Source organism: Gossypium hirsutum, chromosome D11, assembly GCF_007990345.1.
Source record: "Gossypium hirsutum isolate 1008001.06 chromosome D11, Gossypium_hirsutum_v2.1, whole genome shotgun sequence".
Classification (NCBI taxonomy): domain Eukaryota; kingdom Viridiplantae; phylum Streptophyta; class Magnoliopsida; order Malvales; family Malvaceae; genus Gossypium; species Gossypium hirsutum.
The window spans coordinates 36,733,872-36,754,188 of record NC_053447.1 but is presented as its reverse complement, the minus strand read 5'-3'; the positions used below and the strand labels follow the sequence as shown (position 1 = coordinate 36,754,188).

At 29.0% G+C, this 20,317-nt stretch overlaps 1 long non-coding RNA gene across 6 annotated transcripts; it reads left to right on the top strand.

Moving 5' to 3' along the window:
- Positions 1-5,091: 5,091 nt before the first annotated feature.
- LOC107913660 (uncharacterized) lies at positions 5,092-9,379 on the top strand. Of its 6 annotated transcripts, none has more exons than XR_001688600.2 (4): positions 5,092-5,482; positions 5,588-6,511; positions 6,601-6,700; positions 7,925-9,379. It is a non-coding gene; the product is annotated as an uncharacterized lncRNA (long non-coding RNA). The 6 variants fall into 6 exon arrangements; XR_005920537.1 differs by having other exon boundaries at positions 6,601-6,711; XR_001688599.2 differs by having other exon boundaries at positions 6,595-6,700.
- Positions 9,380-20,317: the final 10,938 nt, after the last annotated feature.

Sequence of the window (20,317 nt, the reverse complement as noted above, 5' to 3'; positions counted from 1 at the left end):
ATGCAAATTCACTTTGTTGAAACCTAATTAACTACACAACTAGCTTTGTAAATGTTTATTAAAAATATGTACGAGTCTGATTTACGGGAACGGAGTCCCGGGAATGTACTTTCCAACGCCCCTGACTATCGGATCGTTACAAGTTTGATACAAACAATAAACATGACATACACAACAGTATATGCAACAAACAATAAACATGACATACACAGCATCATGCACATGGCATACCATGCACAGTATCTACCATTCACTTAATAACAAATGACATACACAGCAGCATATACAACAAACAATAAATATGACATACACAACATCATGTACATGGCATACCATACACAGTATCTGCCATTCACTTTAATAACTAGACCTTAAATCCCATGTGAATAAAAAATAAAACCAAAATTTTCATGCACGTTTATGACAAATGAAACCAAAATCGAAATAAGCCTAAATCCAAAAAAAATCAAAAACTAAATTGAAATAACCCATGTGGATGCAACATTTTTCAAATTTTAAATCTAGACAACCCTAAATCCAAAAAATAAAAAACTAAATACAGAAACTTACCCGTTACAGTAGATGTAACAACATTGACAGCTTCTCTTATATTGACTATTGTTGCTGAGAACCAAAAACACTGGTAGGTTTCTCATTTTGTCTTCTTTTCTCCCCAAACAGAAAATATCAATCGATTTCTAACCCTAAACCCTATTAATCAATTGTTGAATTGATTTTCTAACCCTAAACCAACCTTATTAATCAATTCCTGAATCGATTTCTAACCGAAATCCCTATTATTTTTTTTGCCAAATCGATTTTCTTTTCCTCCTCCCCTTAATCACAATCAATTTCTTTTTTTTTTCCGAAACCAACCCAACTCTTCAGTTTTTTTCCCTAAACCTGTGTCAAACCTTGACCCTTCCACTGCTTCACCGACATGGTAAGTTAACTTGTCACATCAGCTAGTTAACTTGCCACATCAGCGGTCTCATTAAGACAGTAACAGAAAATGTTAATAAGTGACTGATTTGTCACTTTTTTATAGCGTTAGTGACTGTTTTGTTATTTTTGTAAAGTTGAGTGAATGAAATGAAACCTAGGTGACTATTTTGTCAGCTACCCCAAAGTTGAGTGGTTGTTAGTGTAGTTTACCCTATTCTTAATCACGAGAATATAGTAACTAACAATTAAACCATAAAATTTATGTTCCAAAACATCCAATTAATCAGTGCTTATACTTTTCTACAATTTTATTATCCATATTTTTTGATTGAATGAAACAACAAAAATATAAAAAAGAAAAATCACAAGTAACTAACAACTTTTAGAAATCTTCACACCAATAATGAAACTTGTAATAAAAGCACGTATCAATTGAGCAAGAACTTCTTCAAAAGGTTTGGGAGAGTTTAAGAATTATGTACAACATCTTTTACATGGAACTCCAACACTTAAGCTTTGATTTTTATAACGAATCACGCTTTCAAACCCCTTGAAGGCTTCCAGTGCATCACTTTTAGACTCAAATGACTTACACAAACTTCTCTTAATTCCAATAATCAAAGGAGCAAATTGTTTCCATAAAAAGTAGATGCCAAGTTTCTTCCCAAGAAAAACGACATATAACTTCCCTATCTTCTTCTTATGTTATTCATTCTTCAAAATCAAGTTAATGTTTTGGTAAGAAAAAGGAAGAATATCACGGAAAATGATAAATCCTTTCTACTATTTCTATGGGAAAGTGATAATCTCATATAGTTGGGTTTCTAGAAAAATTTTAAACGTTACACAATGCATTCTTAGATCAGAGAGAATTGTTTTCAATTTTTATTTTAAAGCACTACAAGGGTAATTTATAGAATTAACTAGCCCTAAATCCAAATTTTTACATTCATGATGCAAATTTTTTACGAAAAATATTTCTTTTTATTTAACGAATCTGTGTTAAATTTCGAATATAATAATAATATCTTTTAGTATTAACTTAGCTCTTTTTTTTTAAACTAAGCCACTAGTTCAATGTCAAAAAAAAACTCACCGATTTAAAATATTTGTTGACGTTAGGTAAAAGATTTGAATCTAGACAATCTAATTCAACCTCCTTCTGATAGAGTGAAACTTGAAGCTAAGAACTTTAAAGTCTTGATGGACATTAGGTCAAGGTTGGAATTTAAAAAACAAAATCTCCCTCCCTTGGAGACTTGACTTGAAAAGTAATTTTAAAAATTTAATATTACCATTAAACCTTCATAGTAGTTGATAATTTAATTTAACGTTAATAAATTTTAAATAAAGTTATTTTTTCATGTCTTGTGAAATTAACTTTTTTTAAAAAAGCACCAAAATGTTTAAACATGAGTGGTGACAGAAAATAACTACTCATGCTTAAATAATCCCCCCCCCCCGCCCAAAAAAAAAAAGCAACTGCCTTTCCAATAATTTTGGGAGACAAAGGATATTATTACGATAAACAAAGGCACATGAATTAACATAGGGGCACGTGCTTTTCCCTATCAAAATGCGATAAGCCATTTTTTCTTCTTTTTGAGTTATTTGCTAGATTAAACATAATTAAACAAAGAAATTTGAGTGGCCATATATTTCCTTTACAAGTACTTGCCCCTTCATAAACGGCTATGAAGACAAGTTGGTAAGAGCTAGCCAGTAGCCGCAAACTTCATCAATTATTAAATACAGCTAACTTACCTAATAAAATTCGATTCGATTCGAAAAAAAAATTAAAAAAAAATTAAAGAGTTACTCGAATAAGTAATTCAAATTTTAAGTTCAAATTGAGTTAAATTTTACAATTTGAATAACAGATTGGTGTAACTACCTTTTTGGTTCCTGTTAAGTTTGAAAATGAGCAAATTGGCCTCTTTCTCAATAAAAATTACAAAAAATTTAAAATAATTTTTAAACTTCAAAATATTTATAAAAATTTACAATTTTATTTTTTTCAAAAATTATAAAAATTTCAGAAAAAAATTATAAAAAGTATATAAAGAAATTTAAAAAATTAAAAATTTTCTAGATAATAATTTTGGGACCTAAATAAGTTAATTAATGATTTAAGTTTATCATACTAAAGTATTTTTTATTATTTTTCTTTGAAAAAGTTTTCAAATATATATGGTTTCAAATTTATGTACTCTTACATGAAATTAGTTATACTGTAACAAAATTTTAATTTGACATGTTTATTTTTTTAATTTAACTCGAACAATTTCACTCGATTTTATTCGATTCGACTCGAATTTCATTTCACTAACTCGATTTGAAAAAAATTTCAAATCGAGTTAGGATGATAAAATAGGACTCATCAACTCGATTAACTCAAAAAATTTTCACTCGATTCGACTGACTGCTCACCCTTACCTCATTACCAATCCAAAGGAAAGAGAACATTAACATTCCAATACATTTTAAATAAAATAATTATGTTGTTTCATTAATTCCCAAATAGTTAGGAAAGAGAGCAAAAAAAAAAAACAAAGCATACATTTGTAAAGATGATAGGGTAAAAATGGTGCTAAAGAGCGTCGAAAGGACAACATATGAAACAAGGTCTTAGCGTAGAATTGTGGATATGGTAGCCGTCGCTAAAGCATTCCATTTTTTTCCACGAATTGATTTTCACATCCTTGAGGACATTCCTCAATTGTAAAATTTTATTTTATTTCACATTAATTAATTTCCTTTTGTTAAAGTATTAGTACTATTATTGAGTTTTCTAATTAATTTTTAGTCCGAAGTTGCTTTCAACACCAAAATAAAAATTATAATGAAAAAGGAGACTCCCACAGATAAAAAAACTAGCAATGTCAGCATAATTTTCGGAAAGCTGTGTTTTGAAACTATTACAAGTTAATTAACCTTTCAAACAAATAACAATTTTGAATTGATCAGTTTATTGTTTGACTTTAATTTCATATGTATAATTTTAATGTAAGATGAAATATGTGGGATGGAAATATGAAAATTAATTAAACGAAAATTTCTTTCAGCCTTGACCATAAGTCAGTACAACAATTAAATATGAGACTAAATATGTAGAAACGTCCTTACCTAAGCTTACAACTATTAACCTAAATGATTTAATGATACTATATATGTTTTTTATATTCTGTTTCTATTATTTATGCTCTCTAATATTCTGAAATTAAAAATAAAATAAAACTTACCAATCTCCCTTTCTTCTTTTATCTTTCTATGTTTTTTTTTATATTTATATACATATTACATAAATTTTCATACATTCATGTATTTTTATTTTTACGTCTCTTCTAAAAAATAATAACAAAATTAAAAATAAACTAAAGATCAGATCAGCAAACATTCCGAGTCAGAAAAAAAACAGCAAACATTCACTAAATACCCATAGGAACAAAAATGTTATTTGATACGGTTGAAAAATTAAATGTAAGTGTTGGATGGATTTAAATTATAAAATCTCTAGTTCAAAGATAAAAGGAAAAAGAGAGAAGTATAAATAATATAAAATTGTATTTCTACTAGATATTAAAGTCATAAAATACATTAAACTTCTTATAATAACGGACAGCTACTTTATAATAATATATTTATAAAAATATGAAATATAATTAAATTGTTTGATATATGTAACTTTTAATTTATAAATTTTTTTATTTTTATTCTTATTTTTTAAAAATATTTCACATTACTTTAAGCAAACTTAAATTTTAAAAGTAAAGTTTTTAAGGATAATAGAATGCTAAAAGAATTTCTAAAAGAATTAAAATTAACTTAAAAGATAATTAAAAATAATCTATACTAAGTGAGAAGTATTTTCTACTTTATCATTTCCACATTTTTTGTATGGAAAAAGTTGTCATTTGATTTTTATTATGGATTAAAATTTAAATTACTAAAAATATTAATTTTTAACGGATTTAATGTTTTTTCAAATAGTTGTTTTTTTAATTTAAATCAAAATAATAAGAAATTATAGGACTGCATGGCAGACACGTGTTCTTCCCAGCCCTTACCAGCACAACAATGCCAGAGCCTAATAAATGAAAATTAAGGCTTTACAAGAATAAAAAAAAAAAACTTTACTTTAAAAAACCCCTACACAAATACAATTAAAGCCTAAACTTAAAAAAAACCCAAACGTCAAATCTGAAATGAAGAAAGAAAACATAAATGAAAAAGAAAACTATTCAATTCTCTGGCATCCTTCATCAACTTCTCTACAACCATTGTCAAAACCATCAAACATCCTACTCCTTTTTCGTTCACGATGGATTGTGTGTAGAGACTGAAACCATCGGATTCCTTTTATTCTTATTTCTCCGACTCATTTCACCTTTCTGACAGGGACCTTCTATCTTCTTCAACTGCCAATTTCGTTCTTGGAGGTGCCTCTTCAGCCTAGAACCTCGGTGAATCTCATCGTTTCCCTTCCTCCGTCATTATATGCGCCGCGTGGTTCATTGATCTGCCCGTAAATTGACAAGTAAAGCTTTCAAACCTCCGAGCTTTTTCTTTTATTTCTTTAATAATCACAGCAATATTTGATTTGTCCTCTTCAAATGTTTGGATTTTCTTTATGACTGTCAAGGAGTCCCTTTCAACCTCCAGATTTCTGAATCCCAAATCTTCAACCACTACTACCTTTTGTAAACAAGCTCTCGCCTCCGCCGTGGTTGCATCAACCACAAATGTATTAGGGTAAGTGCATGTTGCCAGTATATGTCCTTCGCAATCTCTAAAAATTATTCCTGTTACTGAAGTCATCATATAACTGTTATACGCTGCATCAAAATTACCTTTTACCACACTTATCCTTAGTGGAGTCCATGCACAGCCATTTTGTTGAACACCTACTTCTATCACTACTTCTAGTTGAATGTTCTCTGTGTAAAATGACTTAATAAAAGATATCAATCTCGTTTTGCATTGCCTTTCTCCTTAATGATAAACTTTGTTTATGTGATACCATACTGCCCAGAACTTCATGACTAACCATTTACACTGCCCTTCTTTCATATTCAAAAATAAATTTGCTAACCACATATTCTAATTTTTTTCCGGGCTACTGGATGAGCCATCAATCCCCACTCATTGCAGGACACATTTAATGTATGTGCATTCTCAGAAGACGTGACTCACTGATTGCTCCATTGTACGGCAGAGAGGACAAAGATTCACAACCTGTAAATTTCTATTTTTTAAATTGTTAAAAGTAGGGAGGAAGTTATTGGCGATTCTCCAAAATATAATTTTGATTTTTCTTGCAACCTATAATCTCCATAATTTTTTGTAAAATTTCTGTAGTAGCGTAGGTTGATGTATCCCCTCCCCTTGCCCTATTATCGTATCCGCCTGTAACAGCCATTTGTATCTACTTTTTGCGAAATATACCCCTCTTTTATCACCCCACCACACCCTTTCATCGTGAATATCCACTACAGCAAGTGGGATGGACAGAATTTTGGAAATTTGCTCTTCATCAAAAAGCTGTCGTAACACATCAATTCTCCAGGTAATATGATTAGAATTAATGAGGTCTGCTACTGATTTAAAATTAATATTAATATGCTGAACTCTTACTTTTTCATTCCCAAGTCTCAGGATCTAAGCTTCATTCTAGATGTTGATCGACTTTCTGTTCCCCACTTTCCATCCTATTCCTTCCTCCAAAAGTTTCCTCGCACTCTAAATACTTCTCCAGGTAAACGAAGGGTGAGATCCTAACCTCGCATTTATAAAATCAATATGTGAAAAATACTTTGCTTTCATAACACGCGCAAATAAGCAATCTGGTTTCGTAATTAATCTCCACCCTTGTTTTGCAAGTAAAGCTATATTAAACTTCACCAAATCCCTAAAACCCAACCCTCCTTGATCTTTCAATTTACACATTTTTTTCCAATCACACCAATAAATTCCCTTCCCTGTTTTAGAATTTCTCCACCAAAATTTCCTTATAATATTTTCAAACTGACGACTTAGTGAAACAGGAAATAAGAAACATTGCATAGTATAAACTAGAATGGCTTGTAATATAGCTTTAATAAAAACTTCTTTTCCTCTAAGAGATAACTGACGAACACTCCAACTTTCAATACTTTTAATAAATCTATCTCTGAAACTTGCAAACGCCTCCTTTTTTTGCGGTCCAATCTTAGTCGGTAGACCCAAATATCTCTTTAGATTACGCGAAACCCTTACCTCAAGAATCGCTCCGATCTGCTCTTGCCTATCGATTTGAATATTGGTATTGAAAAAAATCAGTGATTTCTCAAAATTAATCAACTACCCTGTAACCCCTTCATATTTGTTCACAACTGTTTTAATAGCACTTGCACCTTCCAAACTTGCTTCCCCAAATAATATACTGTCATCAGCAAAGAACAAATGAGTTAAAGTAAGTCCTCCTCTCCCCATCCTTACGCCTTTAATAGCTCCCTCTCTTTTCGCCAATTGAATGAGTGAAGAAAAACCCTCTACACAAATAAGAAATAAGTATGGACTCAAAAGGTCCCCTTGTCTCAAACCCTTTGAAGGCTTAAAATTTTCTCCTCTAATCCTATTAAACAGAACCAAATATTCCACCGATCGGATGCACCCCATCACAAGATTCAGCCATTCATCACAAAAATCCATTTGTTTCATTACTTGTTCAATAAAATTTCATTCAACCCTATCATAGGCCTTGCTCATATATAATTTTAATGCAAAATAGCCCCGATTTCCTTCTCTTTATTATTTTAATGTTTGTAAAACCTCATAGGCAATGATCGCATTATCTATGACTTGTTGTCCATGAACAAAAGCTGCTTGCGCCTCACCAATGCATTTGTCCAACACAGTTCTAAATCTGTTTACAATTATTTTGGATATGATTTTATACACCACATTACATAAACTAATCTGCCTGAATTGTGTCATGCAGTTTGGGGAATCAACTTTTGGAATAAGCACTATACTAGTATAGTTAATAACGTTGAACTCCTTTTTCCTATTATGAATTTCTAAACAAAACTTTGTAACCTCCTCCCCCACAATATGCCAATACTTGTGGAAGAAAAGGGCTGGGAAACCGTCCATACCTGAAGCTTTCAGTGGTGCAATACCTTTAATTGCCGTTAGAATTTCCTCGGGTTTAAACTTCTTGACAAGCTCGACATTCATGTTTTCTTGAATGTATATCGAAATTCCTGACAGTACTCTATCAGTGTTCCTCATATTTGAGGCTATGAATAAGTTTTTTAAAATGAATGTCATATTTTGAGAATGTCTAGTGCAATTAACTCATGTATTAGATTTACTTAAAAAGAAAAACATTATTATTGATAAATAGTTAATTGCACTAAACATCCTTAAGCTATGACATTCGTTCTAAATTGGTCCCCAAACTTCAAAACATTCTAATGACATGGTTAAACTATCAATGTTATATCAATCAAGTCTTTCTATTATTAAAACCATTAATTTAATCGTTAAATAACATGTCAAATCTTATGAGGCATAATTTAAAATAAAAATTTTAAATAAAAGTAATACGTCACCACATAACTTTTAAAAGTTAAAACTAAAAATAAAGTAAAATCGAAAAAGGAGAGAGTGAATAATAAAACTTTTATAACAGCTTCGAAAATCTCAAAACCAAGATTTTTACAATAATCATTTTTCTTTAAAATTTTCATTTTAAACTATGCCACATGATATTTGACATCTCATTTAATTACTAAATTAACAATTTTAATAACGGATGGACCTTATTGATATAACATTTATAGTTTGAAGGTATAATTAGAATGTTTAATGAATAGCGCAATTAACTCCTAATACATCTATCTATCTATATATATATTTATATTAATAGGAAGCCTTTGACTATGGATGTGTTTGATAAAAACTTAGTTGAAAAAATCCCAAAAGATCATTTTTAATAGGGTAAACTACACTAGTAGCCACCCAACTAGTAGCCACCCAACTATCATGTTGTTTCTTTTTTGGTCACTCAACTATGAAAAGTTACAAATCGGTCAAGTAACTATTCAATTTTTTTTCCTTTTTAGTCATATGTTGTTAAATGGTTAATAGAAAGATGACATGACAATTTTTGAAATTGGCATTATAAAAAATTTAGTCATTAACATTTACACATTGTGTCAATTTATTCTTAATTTTTAAAAATTTAGTGCTCAATGTTTACAAACTAGACAATCCTCAAATGCCTTGCTTTCCTTATACTTCAAATGACTAAGAACTTAATATCTTTCAATGATAATTAATCCAGTTTTTGTTAGCTTGAGCTAGCCATTGACGAAGCAAATCAAAGCTCATTTTTTTTAAGTTGTTAGACATACAATTAGATTAAATTAATGAAGTGGGTACTTTTTTTAATTTTCAAGTAATTGAATTAGGTACTAAAATTTGGGTTGTTTTGTTTCTTGTTGTTGTTCATTTTTACATTGAATCAAATGCAAGGACAATGTCAAAAAAATGCTACAAAGAAAAATAAAATTGCAAAATGATCAAATTACACACTATTAAAGCTTTAAGGGTTTAATTTATTTTAGAATCTATCAAATTAGCATAATATATAAATGTTGAAGGTTAAAATTGTTAATATGTCAATTTTAAAAGTTACCGCAACAACTTTTTGTTATAACAATGTTAATTGGTGACAAAAAAAATTGAATAATTATATGAAATTTTATAATTTTTCATAGTTGAGCGACAAAAAAAGAAACTTACTAATAGTAAGTGACTACAGTATAATTTTCTATTTTTATTATATTACAAGATATTTATATATTTATTTATCTATATTAATATAATTACTTTAATTCAGCATCTAATTGTGCCCCAATTTAATTGTGAAACATTCAAAGACTTTTTAAATAAATAAAATATTAATATAAAATTTATGTGATTTTAAATAGTTTATATAAAGTTTTTGTAAAAAGATTTACTTAAAAAACATAATATCAATGTTTGATCTTAAGGTAACTGTAACTAGAACTCAACCAATACTACAGTATAAATGATGTATCTAAAAACAATTGAAAAAGAAAAGCAGAAAGAGAGAGAGTAGAGTAGGCGAATGCGAATGCAAATGAAAGGGCTGAAAGTGATGTCCACGTAAGAAACGACGTGTAAGCGCGTCAAAGTAGGTCCCATGCCTACTTACGTACATACCCACATCCTTTCACATGATCCAACATTTAATTATTTCAATTTCAGTGGCTTTCGAAATTGGGAATTGAGGAATATAATATATATTTTCTTTTGAAAGAATTGAGGAATATAATATAATATAATATGGGATCCTTTTTTCGCGTTCTTTTTACGCAACTATTAACTCCTTTCATTTCTCAACGTTTTGACTTTTAATTTATTTCAACCTTACCTCTGCTCGCTTTACAATTCTTGAATCATGGTGTTTAGACGCTTTCTTTTTTTTTTTATAATTTTAAAAATTTTGGTTACTCCAATTTATTTTTATTTAGGGTCATATTTAAAAGTTTAAAATATACTGTATGTTTTTGTATTTTTCTTAATTTTAAAATTTTGTATTTTTATTTTTAAGAACTTAATTCTTTTATTTTTTAGATTTTAATATTTATGTTCAATTATTAATATTATTAAATTTATTTTATTAAATTTATTGATATAACATTTAAAAAAATACTTACTTAATAATTATGTAAAAGGCTATAAAATTTCTTTTATCAAATAAAATTTAGAGATTCAAATCTTAAAATTAATATAAAAATAAAATTATAAAAGAAAGGTTGAAAAATTCAATCAAAGCTAACCGATCTCAACCCTAAATGAGATGCCCTTACTTTAGAAGGTAATAGTTTCCCTTCACCTAAATTAATTTAAAATATCTGTGTAATATAAACCTATGGGTATCCCATCCAAAATATTCATGAGGTTGGAAGGAATAGATGCACTCATAGAAATGTGTGATCAAGCGAGCTCAAGTCAGCCCTTTTTTTTTTCTTTTATATATTTTAGTTTTAAAATTGTGTATAAAACCAACCTTTGAGATATGTGAAGAACCCAATGCCTATATTTTGGCTTTCCTCCAAATTAAATCCCAACAATCTTTTCTCAGAAGTTCTCTCTCAACCTGGCGCCGCAATTGACGTTATCTTCAGCTATCCCTATCTCTATCCTGTTGGCTACCTGTATTTTGTCATCGCCACATGATTTCACCTATATAATAATACTAAAATGTAAAAAAATTATGAGGTCTAAATTTTTTATATTTAAGTTACATCTTGAATTTATATTTATTTTTATATTGATATCCGAAATTTTTCAGTCTAAGTTAAGTTTTAAATTTGACAAAATTTTCACATATGAAGATAATTGTCAAGTTTATACCCTAATATGAAAACTATTGTCAAGTTTAAGTTTAACTTGGATAAAAAAATTCAAGCTTCAATGTGAAAAAATATTGTCCAAGTTCAAGCTTTAATATAAGAATAACCGAACTTAACTTGGGCAAAGAAAATATTCAAATCCCAACATAAAAAATGTTATCAAGTTTAAATCCCAAATAACGATTTAACCCAAATCAAATGTTGGTTGCAATAATAAAGTTGAGGTTTTTTACATATTGATGATATAGATTTAGATCTTATCATTTATAATTTTTCATTGATTTTATTTAAAATGTTAAAAAAATAAAAATACTTTTATAAAATATAATTTATTTCAAATATATAAAAGTAGTTTAATAAATTTTTTAATAAAATCGATGTTTAGTTAACTTGTGACACTACTCAATCAACAATTTAGATAATCATATAAATGAGGTTGGTATATGTATGATTTTAGTGTATATTTAATCTATATTAAAAATATAAAAAGAAATACATAAAACGTTAGAAGGAGTAAAATAGTAATTATCGAAGATACTAGATTCGGAATGAAGTATTCATTCACGAAACCTATTCTGCTCCACCACTTTTATCAACCTTTAATAAAGTTCTAAATCAATGAATTTAATGTGAAATTCATGAAGTGAATCAAGTTATTCTCTCGGTTTAGTTTTATACTATTATAAAATCTCAACATATCATTTTAATTAAAACGATAGAAAAATGAAATATCAATATTATGAAAAATATACCACTTAAACAGCATTGTGTTTTTATGGTAACAAGATGTAAAAAGCATCAATTATGAGCAAATATAGGGTTAGAGTTAGGTAACAGAAACTTTCTGTCTATCCATATTTGATCATCAATTAATAAAGGCGTAAAATGAAAAATTCTCACACTAATGGGAAAACCTTTTATCAGATAAGCTAAAGAGTCCGTAACAGAATTTACCTCACTAGGTACTTACTTAATGAATATTCTCCATTAACGCTTTTGATAGATAGAGTCTCAATAATAACATTTACCCATTTAGCCTCTCAAACTAATTATAGGGAATTGAAATATTTTTAGGGCTGGATTCATTTTAGTTTCGAATATTTTATTATAATCGATTCATTTCTCCAATTTTTATTTATTTTGAATTATAGTTTTTAGATTTATTTTAACAAAAAAAATATTTATTTATAACTTTTGGACATTATTTGATAAAATTTAAAAGTATTTTTTATAAATATTTCTAAAAATAATTTTCAAATAAATAAAATTAATTAATAACTCGTATATGTTTTTTTAATGTTTTTATTTAAAATTTTTAAGTAGGTATTTTTTATTTACCTTGCTCAACCTTAACTTTTATAACATAAAACTACCTACATTTTATAAATTAAAATTACTTGATAGTTATATTTTCACCCACATAATAACTTATTCAAATTTTAGTATTTATAATACTAGATATCGCACGCATATGCATGTAAAAATCACATATTTAGAATAATTTGTATTTCAAAATAACATACAAGAAATAATAAAATGTAAGGTTTGAAATTAATAATAATAACAACATATCTGGAATATGTATGAAACTAAAATAAATAGTTTAACTTCTAAGTAAAAAAATTGAAATAGGTAAATACATCATATTAAGAATATTAAATGCACTCAAAGTATTTACCATGGTATTTTCATTCTTCTATAGCACGTTAAAAAGTTATTAAGTTGATGAAAACAATTCAATATTAAAGTTTTATTTTTAAAATATTAAATATCGAGTTGACTTATCTCACTAATGCAATCAATAACATTATCGATAAGATACACAAATTTTGTGAGAGAAAACATTTTATATTAAAAGTTAATTTTTTTAAGTTTACTCAAAAATTTGTTTATAAATCCATTAAACACAGCTTCAATCCCTAGACATGTTAATTTTAGTTCTTTTATTTAAAGACTATATTTAAGTCAAGGATTTTATCAGTAATAATTATACATTCACAAATATGGTGAGAGAAAATATTTATGTTAAAAATTAATTTTTTTAAGTTTACTTGAGAATTATTATTGGTATAGTGTAAACAATTTGTTTATAAATCCATTAAACACAAATTCAATTTGTAGATTGTTATAAAATAATAATAATGTAAAGAACACAAGAATAATAGATGAGAATAATGGGGATTTCTATTGCATTTCTCTTCTTTTGATGAAGAGTTAAGGAAGATGAAAGGTGAAAGGTTGAACATCCACTTAATAGCATTCATAGCACTCCCTCTATAACATCTCAAAAACCGAGTTAGAAGAAATTGGGTTAGTGAAACTAGAGTGGTTGCATCCTGGGTTTGAATTAAGATTGTGAAATTATGACAAGTGAATTAAGTTTAGTGGATAGGTGTTTTTTTTGTGTATGCGAGGTTCTGGGTTCAAACCTTTTCTTTTGAAATTTTGCTACTTTTTCCTAAACTCCTATTCTTGAGTATCTGGTTTATATATGATTTTCGCTCAATTGAAGACAAGAATGAGCCTATTGGTTCAATGTTTAAGTTTCTGTATACCTTTTGGTCTTGTGTTCAAGTCCCTGTGAAAGTAATAAGAAAATGTTTTTGTTTTTGTTATGCTATCTTGTGAGTTAGTTTTTTTTTCTTAAATTAATTAAGTTTTTCCCAAAAACTTCTTCTTTTTTTCACGTTCCTCTTCCATTTTTTTCTCTCTATCATTTCTTCTTCTTTCTTTTTGGTTGTGATTGTCTTCCACCCTTAGTTTACTATTTGAATCGTTTCGGATATGTTACTCTAAGTTTCATTGTGCCCTTGATCTTTTAGTCGAACTGCATGTCGAGATTTACATCCCTCCAATGATTTAAGAATTACATGTTGGTTGATTCATTTGCCAGTAAGTTTCAATTTGGGGTTTTGTGTCAAAAGTTTTTCGACATAACATCAGTTTTTTATGTTAGTTTTGTGATTTGATTTTGAATAAATCGTCTGATTGGACGTTTGAACGTCGCTTTAGGGTTCCAAGACCATCTATGTTGTTTCTAAGTCAAAACTGTATCAGGTGTGTAACGAAAACTCGAGAAATTAGTGAACATAGGAAGCCAAAATTGAGGCTGTCAACGCCACATGACCGTGTGCATAGCCTGTGTATGTCACTGACTTGAATCACACGACCATGTGTCAAATTGTGAAACTTTCTAACTTGAGCCACACGGGCGTGTGCCAAGCCATGTGGGCCACACGGGCCACCATGTAGGACGTGTGGGCCAAAAATCATAATTTTTTCCTAGGTTCGTAAATGTTGTTTAAATCGAAGTAGGCTTTCTACGGGGTTCATTCAATCTAAAACAAGCCATAAAACTTAATTTTTGATGAAATATTGGTGTGTTATTCGTTATCTATACGTATGTCTAATATGATATAAGCTAAGTAAGCATGATCTGTTAGCGTATAATGTGCTTTTGTTTGGGACGTGTTTAAGGTATGTGATTTATTCAAGTATGTTTTGTGCTCTATTAATTTTGATGAGTCGTTTCTGTGTTACCTTGTTGGTTGTGGACATGTGATATCCGAATAAGTTGTTGTGTTTGATATTGAATTTGATATGTAACGATGCATATGACTTCATGGAAAATATATTATGATTCATTAAGATTTGATTAGTTTGTTCTGCAAAATGTTGATTTCCATGTCTTCTGTCTCTGTTATTATACGACAACATGTCTTACATGCTTATCATTCTGATTCTGCCATGACACATTTCATGGGGTTCGGGATGATGTAAAAGGAGGTAGTTTTTGGTAATTCAATGATTTGTATTATATGGTTGTTTATCCACAATTCTGTCTGGCAACTTGTCTACAATTATGGTGGCTAGACCATATACATCTGTACTGGCAGCTTGGCTGCAACATAGTGGCTTGACCATATATATCTGATTTGGAAGTTTTGACTGCAATTCTGGTGGCACTGTCCACAATTATATGTCAGTATAATTTGGTTGGATGAGTTCTGGGGAACTCTATTTTGGTGTGTAGCGGAGTTGAGTAGGATGTTTTTTGATAAATCTGCATTTTGATTTTTTGAAAAACATCACATTGGCATAACCATACACCCTCTGTTCTATTATACAATTGTTATGAAAATCCCTAGGATACTCTGATTTATTCTGCTCTAGCTATATGATTGTTATGAAATTCTCTGCTTTACTCTGATTTGTATATTGTGTTTTGTTTGATCTTTGTTTGAGTTTAGTTATACACTGAGCCTTATAGCTCGCCCTTTTGTTTTATCTTTGTCTATTCAGGTAAACTTTTGGCTTAGGACCAGACAACATGTGGGAGCTCGGATTTTTTTACTTAGTGTAAATATGGTGAATTTTGTAATTATTTATTTTGTTCCTTTAGGGTTTGTAATCTATTTCTGAACTCGTTTTGAGACTTTGCTTAATTCTTTAGTAATTGATATTTTCTAATGCGAGGCTGCAAAATCACTTAAGTCGACAAAATGGATTTCAGTTTTCAAAACTAAAACTCTTGAAAGAGTTTTCTATTATAGATTAAGTAACTCTTTAAGTGTTTTCTGAAAGCGAACAAATAGCTTTTAATGACTGGGCGTTATAGTCGTGTTCGCTAAATATTACTGAGATTAGTTTTTCAAATGAGTCAATGTAATTTCTCCAGATTCATCATAACTTCTAGGCCGGGTTTGGGGGCGTTACACCCCATTGTATGATCATTGTATAAAGGATACGCCTCATTAAAAACCTTACTAGGAAAAACCCTGTAGGACAAAAACCTAGTGAAAGAAAAAAGAGTACATAATTCTTTAATACGTAGTATGTCACAACCTTAAAAGAAAAATGTAGTGTGAATTTACTCTCCCTCATGTAAGCATTAGTTAAGATCTTTGAAACGATGTAATCCAATACTAAAAATTAAGTTATTAAATGTAGCGATATAGAGTGCCTAATTGAATTATCGATTATTCTTCGCATTGAGTGAGGGGTGTTACAACAATCCATATTTTGTTCCCTTTGAACATCATTTTATAACTCAATATTGAGACATTCAAAATTATTTATCAATAGTAAATCATCAACATATAAAAAAAATTTTGTTGATGCGTATCAATATAGTAATAAAATTCAATTACATTCACATGCTTTAGATGTCGCCAACAACTCCATAAAGCATGATGTATTGTATCATTCACTATTACCAATACAATTAGTGTATTGGACACATAAATAATTGATACTTTAGGACCATTGTTTTATAACATCATTGTAAGACCATTTGATCTTATTGAACACTGGATCTTTAGGTCGAAACAAAATTTAATTTTTAGATACACTTTCATTATAAAATTTATGTACCGAATATTATTGCTCTTGAAAAATTGTCAGAAACTCCAATGGTATTTGATACATTAATATCAGCAATGATGATAATAGCCTATATGTATAAATACATTAACTAATGAAAACTTTTAAGCAACATCATATTCACATTTAATGATTTTCTCATGAAACTTGAGTTTTATGCTTTAGGCATCAATATTATCAAATAATTTATATCAGCTGAATACAAATTCACTAGAGCTAAATAAAGAATTTTATTTAGTATTAGACTATTGCATCCACAACAACTTAATCATTTTTCATAACCAAAGCCAAGTGTCTTATGAAAATTTATGTTACAAGTCAATTCTATATATTATGACTTGTATATTTTTTTCGCTATTATGCTAACATGTACTCCACTTATCTTTACACCTTCTGGGTGTTTAGACTTCATATCCGAGATACATTTCATAAGTTATAATAGAAATGTTTATTTATTTTGATGGTTTATTTTCATCTAATGCTTTCAAGTATATTTTCATTCAAAATTTTCACTTTTCAATAATATTGAAGTGTTCTATGTATATTATCATTGTTGACAAAAAATTCATTTTGTCAACTTCATCATATTTGGTTATGACATAACTAATTGAGATATCTCATTATATTTATAATTTCAGATAGCTGATCTTCTTTGGGGTTTTATAAAAAATTATGCCTTAGGTCTCTTCATGAGTACCCGCCTCCTTTAGCACATGACCATATTCATTTCTTTCTCCTTTCTTTTAAGAATTTTACATTTTATGGAATTGACTAGTTTGCCATGCTTCTAGCATCCCTAAGACTTATTTTTATCACATTGTCCTTCTGGTACATATAATTATTTAGAGCATTTTAGCTGGTATATGTATATGCTAACATATGCAATCTTTAAATGTCATCACTAAACATGTCTGAAAAATAATTTTATCCTTCAAACTTTATGCACATAATATTAGTGAGGATCATAAAAAAATGATGACATAATTATTTAACCAATTTGTCTCCCTTTAATACTAAGAAAATTTGTAACATGACATTACTTTTTCAAAATTATAAATATATCTCCCTTCAACTTTTTTGCATCAAATGAAAATTCTAAAATTTATCAACTTCATACTTGATAATCCATCTTAGTGCGTTATGGTGGAACATAAAATAGATATTGCATATCCAAATATTCTTAGATGAAATCTATTAGATTATAAATGAAATTCAATTCTCATGAGACAAATATTTCTTACATGTGCCACACCCTAAAACCTGACCTAGTAGTTTTGGGTTAGTAGAATCAGGTTTTTTTTAATCGGAGGTTGAGTTAGGTATTGGAAATTAGGGTCGTAAGTGAGTAATTAAATAATTAAAGTGGCATCTTTGGGTTTTTTTAAAAATTAACTTGCTTAAAAAAATTTAATTTTAAGGTCTAATTTTAAAAAATGGATTTTAATTAATTTAGGACATAATTGGAAAAGGGAAGAATTAGGAGTGACCAAAAGGGCAAATTGCCCAATTTTTGAAAAATGGTCTCCTACATAAAGCCATTCACGTCTTATACTTCTTTCAAACCCCAAAATATTAAAAGTTTTCCAAAATCTAAAATTAGAGAGTTTTAACAAAATCTATTCATTCCTTCAGATTTATTAACTCCCAAAACACCAGAACAACCCCCCAATTTCAAACAAAAAACGTGTTTTCTTCCCCAAATTCACCATTGTTCTTCTTGAGTTGAAATCCTGAATTAGAATTTTAGATCATCATTTTCATCAAATCAAGGTAATATTCTAACTTTCTATGGTTAAATAAAGAGTGTTGTTAATTTAACTCGAGTTTTAAATGAGTATATTTATATTTGATGTTTTTAAAGTATGTTTGGATTCAAAATTGGTAGATCTTGAAATATTGAGTAAAATTGTGTTTTCGAAGTGATTTTTTATTAATTTTAACTTAATTAGAAGGTATTTCACTTCAATTTGATAGTTTATAATCGGATTTTTAAGAATCAAAGATTTTCCCCTTTTACATGTTCTTGAAAGCTTCAATTTTTCGAAAAATTTAAGATTACAAATTTAGGTGAAATTAATGGTTTAAATATAAAATTAAATCATATTTAGGATATTTTAAATTGAAATTGAGAATTAGAAATGAGATTAGGATGTTGAAACTTCAACTTCGACAAAACTAGCTAATTTTCGGTAGTGAAAAAGGAGAGGCTTGAATTGTGTATTTCTTGCTGTTTGGTTGTGTTCAAGGCTGATTTTTTTATGAGTTTGTAATGTGTTTGTTATGCTTGTAAAGTTTTGGATCAATCGGGAGCCATTACGAGCAAGTTTAAAGGCAATGAAAAGTTTGTTTGAGCTTTCGGCTTGTAAGCAGGACCGTGATTGGTGAGTGTTCGGAGTCGCTACTGGTATGCGCAATTTATAGAATTAATTGAGAGCTTAAGAATATCCTAAACCCCTATCCTAAATTCCGAGTGTAAGCCTTTCTTTTACTGTTACTTTGTTGTGAAATTACATTTAAGGTATGTCGAGTTGTGGATTGAGATGTTGATATAACAGGTAATGCGTGTGAGTACTTGTATGTGATAAACTAGTTTTAATGCACAAATATGTGGTTGGATATGTGGTGGTTCAAAGAGCATAGTTGTGGAACTTAAATTGTAAATAAATGTGAATCTGATAAGCATCCATTGTGTACAAATTTGTGATATGAATTGATGATTATGAATAGAGATTATGTGCATTAAAATAGTAATTAAATGTGTGTATTTTCAGATATTTTAGCCTTGTGATCTCTTGAAACCATTGGATATAGTTGGCATGCTATAGAATTGTGAGTACTCACCCTTGTGTTTTGTGATTTGGGCATTAAGGCCCCGAGACATATTGGAGGGATGAGAGAATGTTGAGTTAAGCTCCATTCACTGGGATATATTAGTGTGTTGGAGAGTGTTTAGCTTTATGCTACACTTATAGGATAAGTTAGACTCATTGAATCATTGGTGTGATGGAGATCCATGTATCCAATGTGAGGTGATAGAGTCCACCTTTATGTTTCATATTTCCAAGTTGCTAAATTATCATAAATTGATTAATATATGAAAATGTTGTGTGTAAATGCATGTGAATATATAAGCTAGAATTGTGAGTCACTAAAGCATGAATATATTGTTTTGTCTTGATAAATTATCATTAAATGAATTATATATATAAGTTGAGTGTAATTGCATGTGAGAGTATATGTTAGTTTTATGATTTAATGAAGCGTAAAAATGTTATTTTGACTTGATGAAAATGTGGTTATGAGTGAGCCGTAGTATGCTTTTGCTTAACATGTGACGTTGTGTATGCTTAGCGGTAGTTCCGAACATTCACTGAGCTTATTTAATCTTACACTCCACATTAACATCTTGCAGATAATTAGTTTTTTTGGTGTGAGTGGAGTGACGAAGGAAGTGATCTAAGTAAAGCAATAATTTTTAGTAGGTGGTTTTTGTGATTCTTTTGAACTCACTAAATAAAAACAATGCGGGTTAGAGTTTTAGTTTTGATTATTAACATTAT